Source organism: Rattus norvegicus, chromosome 11 (assembly GCF_021556685.1).
Source record: "Rattus norvegicus strain SHRSP/BbbUtx chromosome 11, alternate assembly SHRSP_T2T, whole genome shotgun sequence".
Taxonomy (NCBI): Eukaryota; Metazoa; Chordata; class Mammalia; order Rodentia; family Muridae; genus Rattus; species Rattus norvegicus.
This window is the reverse complement of record NC_141544.1, coordinates 20,107,665-20,119,955: the sequence shown is the minus strand read 5'-3', so window position 1 is coordinate 20,119,955 and position 12,291 is coordinate 20,107,665. Positions and strand designations below refer to the sequence as shown.

At 35.0% G+C, this 12,291-nt stretch overlaps 1 pseudogene; it reads right to left on the bottom strand.

Annotated features, from left to right (window-relative positions):
• Positions 1-3,010: 3,010 nt before the first annotated feature.
• On the bottom strand, positions 3,011-3,337 carry Mycbp-ps2 (Myc binding protein, pseudogene 2; annotated as a pseudogene).
• Positions 3,338-12,291: the final 8,954 nt, after the last annotated feature.

Below are 12,291 nucleotides of genomic sequence, written 5' to 3'. Positions count from 1 at the left end.
AGAGAGAGTTAGCTATATGCTGGTCCAATTCTCCTGACCATGAGGCCTATCCTAGTGTAGTTTTTGTATACTCAGTGTCACTACATTGAAGAAAATTGATTTTCCTTTTCCTGTTAGGAATAAGTCATCGTTCAACTGTTAACTTTCACCATAATGAATATGTTTTTGTTCATTCGTTCATTCATTCATTCATTCATTCATTCAAACAATTATAAAATATAATATAATGTGATAAAATAAAATCTGTAAATTCTAAGTAATAATCAGGGGTATTCAAGGTATTATTTCAATTTTTGTTTTGTATGCTATTTCAATTTTTGTTTTGTACATGTTAAGATTGATTTGTGTATAAAAATTTGCTTAACTTTGTACAAAGTTTGATGGGATGCTTAGAAATAGGCATACATTTTTGTGTTTCAGTGAAATGTTCTATAAATATCTGTTAGGTCCATTTGGCTTCTTTTAACAGTTAGCTCCAAGATTTCTTTATTAATTTTTGCCTGGATGACTCTGATTGTTGGCAAGAGTGAGGTTTTAATGTCACTTACCATCAGTGTTGGAGGCTCAAGATACTATTCAAGCTATATTAATGTCCTCTTATGGTAGTTGGTGCCCTTGGTTTTGGTGCATAGATGTTAAGAATTGTAATGTTTTTTGTTATAAGATTTATTTTTTAATGATCGTACAGTGTCCTTTCCCGTCTCTTCTGAGTATTGTTTGAAGCCTACTTTGTCTGATATTAAAATGATAACATTGGCTTATTTGTTGGTTCTGTTTGCTTGTACTATTTTTGTTTTGAGTCCTGCAGTTTTAATACTCTTTGTTCTGTGCATTTACCTTTGAGTATTATGTGCATTGAGGAATTTCTCTTTTTGTCCAGTCTATCTGGTATTTTCTCTACTCTTTGTTACTGAAATTGAGGAAAATTTTCTTTTAGGTCTTTTATTGAAAATATTTTCTGACTTTGAACTTGTTTTTTTTTTCCTTTTTCTATTCCTATTATCTACATATTTGGTCTTTCACAGCATTTCAAATATACTGGATATTTTGACCCTGTATTTTTTTAGATTTAACAGTTCCAGTAAAAAATTCTCTATGTGAGGAAAATTCATAACTTTAAAATAATATATCCATGTATGTTGTCAGAATTTTATGTAGTTTTTTAATAGTGAATTACATGACATTGTCATGTATCTGATTTTCAAAAAAAATAAATAAATAAAAACAAATGTGTTGTCATGATCATTTATGTGGAGGCAGGTAAAGAGAAAAGAGAGAATCATTCTAGATTATTTGTGTGTGTGTGTGTGTGTGTGTGTGTGTGTGTGTGCGCGCGCGCGCGCGTGTGTACATCCGAACGTATATAGAAAGACATTTTCAGATTCTTTTTTATTAAGTAGAATCTAGGAAAATTAGAGTGAATCAGAATATAACACCCGAGAAACCATTAAAGTCACGTTGTTTTCCTGTCTGCTGTGTGGGAGCTAAAACAATTCATTTTTGCTTCAGATTTTTCTGAAAATATCTACCAGGAGACCATATCCTCAGACCACTGGGGTTACCACTTATTCTACATATTAATTTGCATTGGCAGGAAGTGTTGGAAGACGGCCATTTGTTACTATTCCAAGTAGAAAATATATTATTGGAGATGCTGTAAAACACACAGATACAGGGAAGTTGATAATATGAAAAATTACAATTAATTTCTTGTAGGTAGTATGTACATAACTGAATTATAAAATAAGCAGAGCTTATTTTGGCTAATTAGAAAATATAATAATAAAATAAAGATTGGTGCTATAACATTATAGAAGATTAAGCTTATAATTTAGTTCTACATGATACCCGGCCACAAAAAATATTGGTTAACTTCAACCTGAAACTGTTAAGGACAACAGTCTTGCTAAATCAATTCATTTGTATCAACCTGTGCATTGTACATTCATTGTTAATGGACGGAAACCCCAAAAATCTAGTTTCTGGTTAGTAAAACTGTACACAGAAATGATTCAAAATACATATTTTGAGTTCAGATAGAAGGATTGAGATTTATCCTGAGTTTTAGTGAAAATATCAGTTTAAAATTTATAAAAGCATTGAATCAAATCACAATATTTTTAATTTAATATAATTAATTTCAAACATTTCTGCTTCTTAGAACCCAGTTTAATTATATTTCTATAAGAAAGAATCACTGCCATGGTTATTGATTATTACACAATGTTAAATTAACCCATTGATTTGCCTGTGAAGTATTCTAGGTAAATCAAAGTTTTTTTCAATGGGTATTACATTATGTGATATCGGAAGAGTGGGAGTGCACTTTGAAGACTGGTTTTTATTATCACTATTAATTGAAATAAAGTTTCTATTCAAATGTAAGTGACATTGTGACTAAAATATTTATTTTCAAGGAATAACAATGCATTTTTGGAAAATGTGTTGTGAATGAACAGTGGCCAATAGAATACTCTTCCAGATAAACCTTATATCCTATGTTATTGCAAGATACGGACACAGGCATTCAGTAAAGTAGTCCTTATTGGTTTTCAACTTCTATTTGATGTAATTATCCTTTCATTGAAAGCTACTTAACTTCCTAATTCAGGAAAAGTTACAGTTACTTAAATATATGGCAAAGTTTAAATCATTTAAAATGTGCAACTATACACATCTGCGGATTTTTTTTAACTATTCCCCATAATGATATTCTAGAATTGGAACTGAATTCTTTGTCAATAAAAACATTATCTAAATGAATTCACTAAATTTGAAGGTTAGGGATTTTCTCCTTAACTGCAGTTTCTGTACGTTTGGGGGCTTTGTTTTTGCTGTTGTTGTTCTTTTTTTCTTTTTAAGTTATACTGAGTTTCTCCTGGCGATTCTATGTGTATGTGTTTATAACGTTAAAGTGTGATGAGTGAATTTAACGTACTAAAAATTTATGGCATCTTTTCTGGAAAGATCATATACTATACAAGATATTCAAGTGATACAGACCCAGTCCTCAGTGTCTTTTCAACTGAAAGGAATCCAGTTTAGCACACTTCTCTTCCTGGGGTGGTTTATGCTGAACAAGCTTTGCTTTTACTTTTTTATGTTCTTCTACAGTAGCTTCATATTTCTCTTTCACTTATGCCACTTCTAGGCAAAGCAGCTCTATTTCTGGGTTTTCCAGTGTAGCAGCTCCTAAGAGATGCTTTTAAAAATCCCGAGCACTGGTGGGCTTCTCTGGCTCTTCATAATAGGCTACCTACACTTTCTTCAGTGTGTCCAGCACCCCAGACTTCTCCAAATACCTCCTGAACTGCTCCTGCTTCGAGTCGGCAACCATCTTGTGGGTTCCTCAAAGGGTATAGGCCTCTTCTCCAGCTCTATCCTCTGCAACACACACAGCTTAGCTTCTCTTCTAGGCTCCAGCTGTCTCTACTCTACTGTTCTCGGTGGTCATCCCATGGTACTGGCATCTCCAAAAGGCAGTTGTCACTTTCTTAAGTTGAGCTGCACTTACACCAATAGCCTCTCTTGGGCTCCCTCCAGTGATTCCAGCACCGCCACATTGATAGGACTCAGCTGTTCTCCATGACGCCTTCATGCACAATCTCATCATCTCTTCTCTTCACCTTCTCTCCCCTGTTGTTGTTGTTGTTGTTGTTGTTGTTTTTGGTTTTTTCTTTGTTTTTTTATTTTTGTTCTTAAAGGGAAGTTAAAATATTATCATAAGCAAAATGGATTGGATGTATCAAAATATCATGTCATTGATCCACGAAGAAAACTTAGTATTGTTTATATTTTTCTCCTGAGTTAATGAACTATAACAGAAAAAAAATTAGTTCTGGCAAAGATGGAGGTCTCTGGTGCCAGATATTCCATAATGACTTGCACAAATAGAAATAATATTTACATATGAAAAATTGTTCATGATATAAGCTAACAATCTATGCCACGAGTTTGTAAGGAAACATGACTTGTGATATACTTACCTTCTAAAATAAATTATAGTGCAACACTTAAGATGTAGAAACATCAAGCAGAACTTCCATCAATAGACTAAAACACAACCAGTAAACAAACAAACAAACAAAAAATTGCATTTTTCTTGTAGTCAGTAAATTCATAATACAGTTTTTATTTTTCCAAATGCACATAAATACAGTACAGTACATACAACAATTTAGGGTAAATTTCATTCTGTACTAGAAAAAGCAATCTCAACAAAATAAATAGAAAAGATTGTAAAATATCCTACAGTATACATAATTAAAACAGAATTGAAGATGAATCTGTCACAGAAAGCAAATGAAGATTCAAACACATTGAAATTAAACATTAATTTCAAGTTAATCACTCATTATATAAGTTTTAATGCAAGTTTAAAATATTTCAAATGAGTGCTTTACAAGTAATATTAAATTCAAGAGCTGTAACTGTTAGGATTCGGAATCACAGAGACTTTGATGATGTTAATAATCTCGCAAAAACAAAACCTATTCTTTCCTATAGATTAAGAAACCAAACTAAGAAACATTAGAAGAGAAGCGAAATCTCATCCAGAATCAAGAAAATAAATTAAATGCTTTTAGGATTCTAAAATATCATAAATTTGATTAAAGTGTAGCCAGAATAATCCAGAAAAGATACTATTACTTAAAAGGCAACAACTGTATATACAACATAGATTAAAATGAATATAACAATATTACTGAAATTACATGTTGATTGTAGTAATTTATGTTATGATACACTCTAAAGGTAAGATAATTGTAAAAATGAATTAGAGATGAGAGGATGTTGTGGTTTGCCCTGAAGTTATCTGTATTTTGATGCTAATTCCACTGCCCCAAGGACAGCTGCCTAGTCAGGACTCAGGAATCAGGAGACTTGATCAGAACCTTCTCCCCATTGAATTTGTAAAATACAGGTGAGAGACAGGCCTGTCATTGGAGGGGAAGGAAGGTTGGGCGGGAGGGAAGTTTGAAGGAAGGGGAGGAGACTGGAATGATAAGGAAGAGACTGAGGAGGAGAGGCAGAGAAGCAGTGGCAGTACAATGGAGGTTAATGTAGATCTCGCTCTGTGTATTTACAGGTTGTTATTAATGTTCCTAAGGGATGGATGGTACCGGGCTTTGTATGTTTAAGTGGGCAATTATATCTTATCAATTGGGTCTAAGATTATTGTGTTGTGTGTTCTCTCATGTGACAGTTTGAGTGTAGGAAAGTGTGCAGCAGCAGGAGACACTGGGCTGCCGCGGATTTGGGATGTGATTCCACCAAGATACCTAGCAGATATCTTGGGGCACTGCGGTGCCAGACCAAGCCAGGAAAAAGACAACTATACTTTTTTTATTTTTATATTTTTACAGCAACAGGAGGATACAGAAAAGGGCCAAGGAAGAATAGATAACCCAGTAAAGGCAATGTTGTCTAAAGATAACAAAATGGAAAATGAGCAAAAAACTTTGTTTAAAAAAAATGACGGGTGTTATTTTCTCCAAGTTTTGTTCAAGCACCTGAATATTTATTACAAAAATACATGCATTTGCTGTTGATCCTCTGTCTCTGTCTATTTCTCTCTCTCTCTCTCTCTCTCTCTCTCTCTCTCTCTCTCTCTCCCCCCCCCACTCTCACTTTAACTCTCAGTCACATAGTAACTCTATCTTCCTTCCTGTCACATACTGTTCTCATCCCATCCCATGATTTCTTCTTTTTTACCTCTTCCCTTTGAACATAGAATCATTACTAAAATTTTTTAAATCAATCAAGCCAAACTGAGCAAACAAAAGCTATGTTTTATTGAAAATTTATATAATGTGGTGATTATATGATGTTAATATTTTCTAAAATATTTATTTTATTGTTTAATTCAAATAGCAGTTGTTCTAATCAGTGACTTTTGATAAATGTAAATAAATATTTTAAAATACACATATTTTAAATCCTTTTAAAAAATTAAGTACACAGTGATGTTATTGTTAGATTAATAAATATTCAGAGCACACAGTGGGTCTAGATACTTCATATAACAGTTCAATAGTCAAAAGAATCTTAAATTCTTTAAACTTAGAGAACACTAAATTCTACTTGTAGTTCAGTTCATTACGGAGGATAGACTTTATAAATGGTCTGAACACCTTTTTCTGCCTAAAATACATTTTCCAAACATTTTTCATAATTTTTCTACAGATGTTTTTATATTCATGGATATGGCTTACCTATGGATTTTCATTCTTTTGACTGAACAAACATTATACATCAGATCAATAATTATTATGAACTTTACATAATATGAGCACAACTGACGTATTGTTTACACTTTCCATACGTCATATGCTGACAATTTTTTTTAGCAAGTTAGAATATGAAATATAAAATAAAGTGATGCCATTTAAACATTGCAGGACCATTGTATGTGACCAACATAAAGTTGAATACATATTCTTTTCTAGTTTTACTAAACTGTTTTTTTTTCTTTTTTATCATTTCAACACATGTGTGGGATACACCTGACTTAAACAAGTTATTAAAAAAAAAATCACGGGTTCTCCCTTAGGCCTTATTCCCCAGTTTCTTTGGGATTGTGGATTGTAGCATGAACCTGGGATGGGAGGAAGCTCTGGAGAGTCTACATGGGCGAGCCTAGCTAATATTCTTACTAGCAGGGGATTTGGAGACAGAAGTTGTCACCCAGAGCCAGATAGGACTTCCAGTGGTGGGAGGGGGGACATCAACTTCCACACAAAATGTTCAAACCAAAAATTGTCTTGCCTACAAGTTGGGCAGGGATAAAGATGAAGAAATGAAGGGAACGACAAACCAAAGACTACCTCAACTTGAGACCCATCCCACGTGAAAGAACCAACCCCTGAAACTATTAATGATACTCTGCTATGTTTGCAGGCAGGAACTTAGCAGGTGTACTGGAAACATAAGCAGAGATTCACAGCCAAACATCAGGCAGTGTTCAGGTAGTCTTGTGGAAAAGGGAGTGATGGTGCATAGTAGTGAGCAAACTGGAAGAATACCACAGGAAGACCTACAGCGTAAACTCATCTGGGGATATGAGGGCCCCACAGACTGGACCACCAAGCAAAGGGCATGCAGGGGTTGGACCTGGACCCTACACAATTGTAGCAGATGTGTAGCTTGGTGCTCACGTGAGTTCCCTAACAGTTGGAGCCGAAGCTGTCTGACTCTGTTGCCTGCCTTGAATCCCATTCTCCTATCTGGACTACTAACCTGGTTGTGCCTCAGTGGGAAAGGATATGCTTAGTACTGCTGGGACTAGGTGTCTCAGAGATGAGTGATACCCACGGATGGACATCCCCTTCTCTGAGACAAAGAAGTAAGTAATGGGACTGAGATTTATAAGGCTAGGACTGGGATGAGAAGGAGTAGAGGGGCTTTGATCTGGATGAAAAGTGAATAAATAATTTATTAGGAAAAAAAGGGGGGGGAAAGAAACAAATTAAACCAAGTTGCTTTTTAAAAAGTGAAAGAAGCTCTCAACGGGAGACGCTAAAATATGACACCATTACTGGGGCTATAGGGCATTAAAGGGACCTATCATAACTACCTCAGAAAGAACCGACAAACAGCTGAAAGAGTCAGATGCAAATATGTACACCCAACCAATGAACAGAAGCTGCTGACCCCTCTGGTTGAATTAGGAAAACGCTGGAGGAAGCTAAGGAGGAGGGCGACCCTGCAGGAGGACCAGCAGTCTCAATTAACCTGGGCCCCCGAGATCTCTCAGACACTGGATCACCAATCAGGCAGCATACGCCAGCTGATATGAGGTCCTCAACAGAGAACTCCCGGGTCTGGGTTCAGTCAGAGAAGATGCACCTAACCCTCAAGAAAAGGTATGGAATGTGGAACTTCCAGGGGGAGGTGGACTAGGAGGGGAATTAAAATCTGGAGTGTAAAAATAAATAAATAAATGAGAGAAAGAAAGAAAGAAAGAAAGAAAGAAAGAAAGAAAGAAAGAAAGAAAGAAAGAAAGAAAATTCAAAAAAGAAGCAGAGCAAGCTAACTACAGGGAACATAGAAAAAGCCTCTGGGTTATTCCTCCTGTGTTTTTAAGAGGATTCTTTTGTTGTTTTTGCCCACTTTTTTTTTTTTTCGGGACAGGGGACCGAACCCAGGACCTTGTGCTTCCTAGGCAAGCGCTCTACCACTGATTTTGCCCACTTTTTTATCTCATAGGGTTAGAATGAGTTTCTCCCCTGAAGTGCATACTTTTGTTTCAACTTCACTGCTTATGACGTGTGGTCACACTGTACCTGTCAGTTCCTCTCCAGCTAAAAAGATCCTCGTGGGTGGACATGTGTGGTTATTAGGGAAATCTATACTGGTGCATTAATTTCTGCTATGACAGGGAAAATCTAACTGCAGCTTCAAGCATGCTGAGTCCTGTGGAGCATTGTAACTATTGGGATGTACAGATCTATTTTCCTTCGGTTCCTTGTGCTACCCTCCTTGCCTAGCCTGTCCAGACTTCTTTCAAAAGAAGTGTATCCATACCACTATCTCCCCTCTATCTCACGTTTCCTTGGATCCTCTAATATTATTTCTTTAGTAAATATTTTGTAAAGTGTAATCTTTAAAACTTTGGAAGGGAAATTTATTATTACTATTATTTTTTTTTTACTGAGAAGTCATTAGAATCTCTTGTAAACTTCTAATGTATTTTGTCAGTACCATCCAGAGATCCAATATAAAGTTTAATAATATACACCATATATTATATACATTTTCTCATAATGTACATATATATATACATACCTGTTTTTAATTTTATCCAACATTTTTACAACTGTAGCTTCTCAGCATTATTGTTTCTGAAAACTTCAGTGGTATGTATTCATTACAATTCTTTAAACTTGGTGTTGTTAAACTTCAGTAAATGTAGGAAACGGATCACTTCATTACCTTTAAGAGGCATTTCCTTGTGGTATATTTTAAGATGTTAAAATAGGACATGTTTACTAGGAAACTCAAATATTTAGTTCCTCTCAAATGAGAAGCCCAGAATAGATAAATTTAAACTTATATTCATCAATTAATGCTTCAGTAGTTTATCTTATTTGGAGATGATTTGTTTTAATGAATATTTATTATTTAATTTAAACTTGCTGTACCCTTCAGGTTTAAAGTTATCAACAAGATTTTTTTTTAGCATTTTTTAAAAAACGTTAAGCCAGCCTGGCTGTCATTCAAGTTATTTCTACTGCCAATGAATTTTGTAACAGATAATATGAGTTTATTTGAGTGTAAACTTAGGTCAAATAAAAGTTGTATATCTGCACCATTTGACCTAGATAGATTTGGACATTTATTAACGTTTAAATGGGAGCACATATTTTTATTTTTAACACTTGCTTATCACATTACTATAAAAAAGTTTCCTGGATGTTACTTAATTTTGAGGTAGCAAATTTATATCAATGTTACTTGAAATATATATTCTTAAAATTATTTTAACTACGAGTAATAATGGCCACAATACATTTTTACTTCTACGAATATATATATATACATATATATATATATACCTTTTAAAAACAAGTTACACACTAAATATAATAATGCAGTAGTAGAAACACATAGCACTCGAAATGTAAATAAGAAATACTCAAGTTAATAAAAAATAGATTTCAAAATAATAATAATAATTTCAAAATAATAAAATTTGAGATTTAAACCTTTAAAACTTTAAAAATGCTTCTCTTTTCTCTCTAAGAAGTGATTTAGAGAAGGTATTATTCATTGAATTTGCTGTTTTTCCTAGGTTACTTAACCTTTTATTAATTACAGAAAAAGAAAAAAAATTAAATGTTTTATTTCATTTGTTATTCTTAGACATTTCAACATATTTTTAGAGTTAGATTGCTGCTTCCACCTTACTTTCTCCAGTCCTCCAGCTACACCCCATTAAACTCTCTCCATATCCTCTCCTATAGGTTACTATGTCTTTTCGATTATTTTATATATCCATTTATATATCCATATATGTGTGTACTGACTTGTTTTGTGGGTCAGTTTGACACAGTTAGTGTCAACACACAGAAGAAAGCCTCCACTGAGGAAACACCTCCATCAGATCCACTGTAAGGATTTTTTGCAATTAAGGAGGAAGGCCCTTTCCATTATTGGTGGTGCCATTCCTGGACTGGTGGTCCTGAGTGCTATAGGAAGGCAGGCTGAGCAACCCAGGGAGAGCAAGCAATTAGGCAGCAATTAATCCATGGCCTCTGCATCAGCTCTTGTCTCCAGTATCCTGCCCTGTTGAGTTCCTGTCTTGATTTCTTTTAGTGATGAAGGGCAATGGGGAATTATGAACCAAATAAATACTTTCAACTTGCTTTTTGTTCGTGGAGTTCTGTCACAGCAGTAGAAACCCTAATTAAGACCGCATGTATTACAAATATCTGTAAGTAGAACCTGCTAAGTCTATATTTGTTGGTGGTAGGAACATGGGATAAAGGCTGGGATGAAGGGGCTCGAGACCCCATATGTACAACAATGCCAAGCAACCAGAGCTTCCAGGGACTAAGCCACTACCTAAAGACTATACATGGACTGACCCTGGGCTCTGACCCCATAGGTAGCAATGAATATCCTAGTAAGAGCACCAGTGGAAGGGGAAGCCCTGGGTCCTGCTAAGACTGAACCCCCAGTGAACTAGATTGTTGGGGGGAGGGCGGCAAGGGGGGGAGGATGGGGAGGGGAAGCCCATAAAGAAGGGGAGGGGGGAGGGGGATGTTTGCCCGGAAACCGGGAAAGGGAATAACACTCGAAATGTATATAAGAAATACTCAAGTTAATAAAAAAAAAAAAAGGCTGAAGGAAAGGCCATCCAGAGAAGACCCCACCTTACGATCCATCCAATTCTCAGACACCAAACTCCAAAACCATTGCTGATGCCATGATGTGGTCACAGACAGGAGTCTAGTATGGCTGTCCTCTGAGATATTTCACCAGCAGTTGACTAAGACAGATGAAGATACAGTCAACCGTTGGATGGAGCTCAGGGAACCCAATGGATAAGTCAATGGAAAGACTGAAGTAACCAAAGGGGATTGTAACTCCATAGAAAAAACCTGGATGAGGGCAATGAGCAGGATGCAAAATGAATAAAAATCATCATAACGAGCCAAAATAAAAATAATAAAAATACATCATACATACATACATACATACATACAGGAATGCATGTATGTATACAAGTGAACTACAAGGAGAAATGGGAAAATTGGGGTAGTTATTATGCAAGAAAGAGAGAGAAGATGGGGAAGATGTTTAAAATAAAAATATGGATGTCTGGAAAATTAAAAAAATCTTACTATCACATCGTTTTAAAAAAATTCTACATGCACTTAATTAAGTATACAATTTTAATGTAATTTTCTCATCTTGACTGATGGTGTTCTGTTCTCTTGAAGAAGGAAACAAAACCTAACAAATTCCAGTACCAAGCATGAGTAGCATTAATTTGAGTTCTTGATCAGGAATATTTAATATACTCCCAAAATATAGAAGCTATGTTTCTTGCCTTCCTTTACCCCACACAGAAGTAGAAAATAAGTCCCTATGGCATGTACTTCAGAAACAGCATCTGAAGGCCCCTGAGGTGAAACTGACTTGAATTCTTCTCTGAGGACTAGTTTTCAAGGTACAAGTAGGTCAGGAAAGCTTGTAAAGAAGGGAGGCAATGTGTAAATCAACAGTCCTACCCTGCTATGAGGTTCATGACCCAAATCAATTACCAGGATGAAAAAAATAGCCCCATTGTTGCAGTAGTGACATATGTACTTTGCTAGTTAACAACTTTCTAATTGTACTTAAGATCAACTTAAGATCAAGAAGAGGAAGACCGTGCTGGGTACTGGAAACCTAGATAAATTATTTTGGGCTGGTGAAATCATGTTTATTGGAGGAAAATCTACAATTCCTTTACAAACCAGAAAAATCCTCAAGAACAATTTATAAATATTTATCGCTACATATGGAAGTTTTGAGAAATGTGATTTTTTTTGTATTTCCATGTTCCTTTTGAGATGTGTAGTCTTATTGTTTATATTTTAAATAGTTTTTTAAACTTCTTTAAAATTGACAGGTCTGATTTTGATATTCTAAGCTAATAATCTTAGTTCAATAGAAATATCTCTCTTTTAGATGCAGATATATGTTTTATGGTTGTAATTAGTATGTATATAGTAATATGTGGTCTCTGAGTCTCATTCAGAAATGTTACAGAAGTGTTAAGGATAATAGAGTTAATGCTCC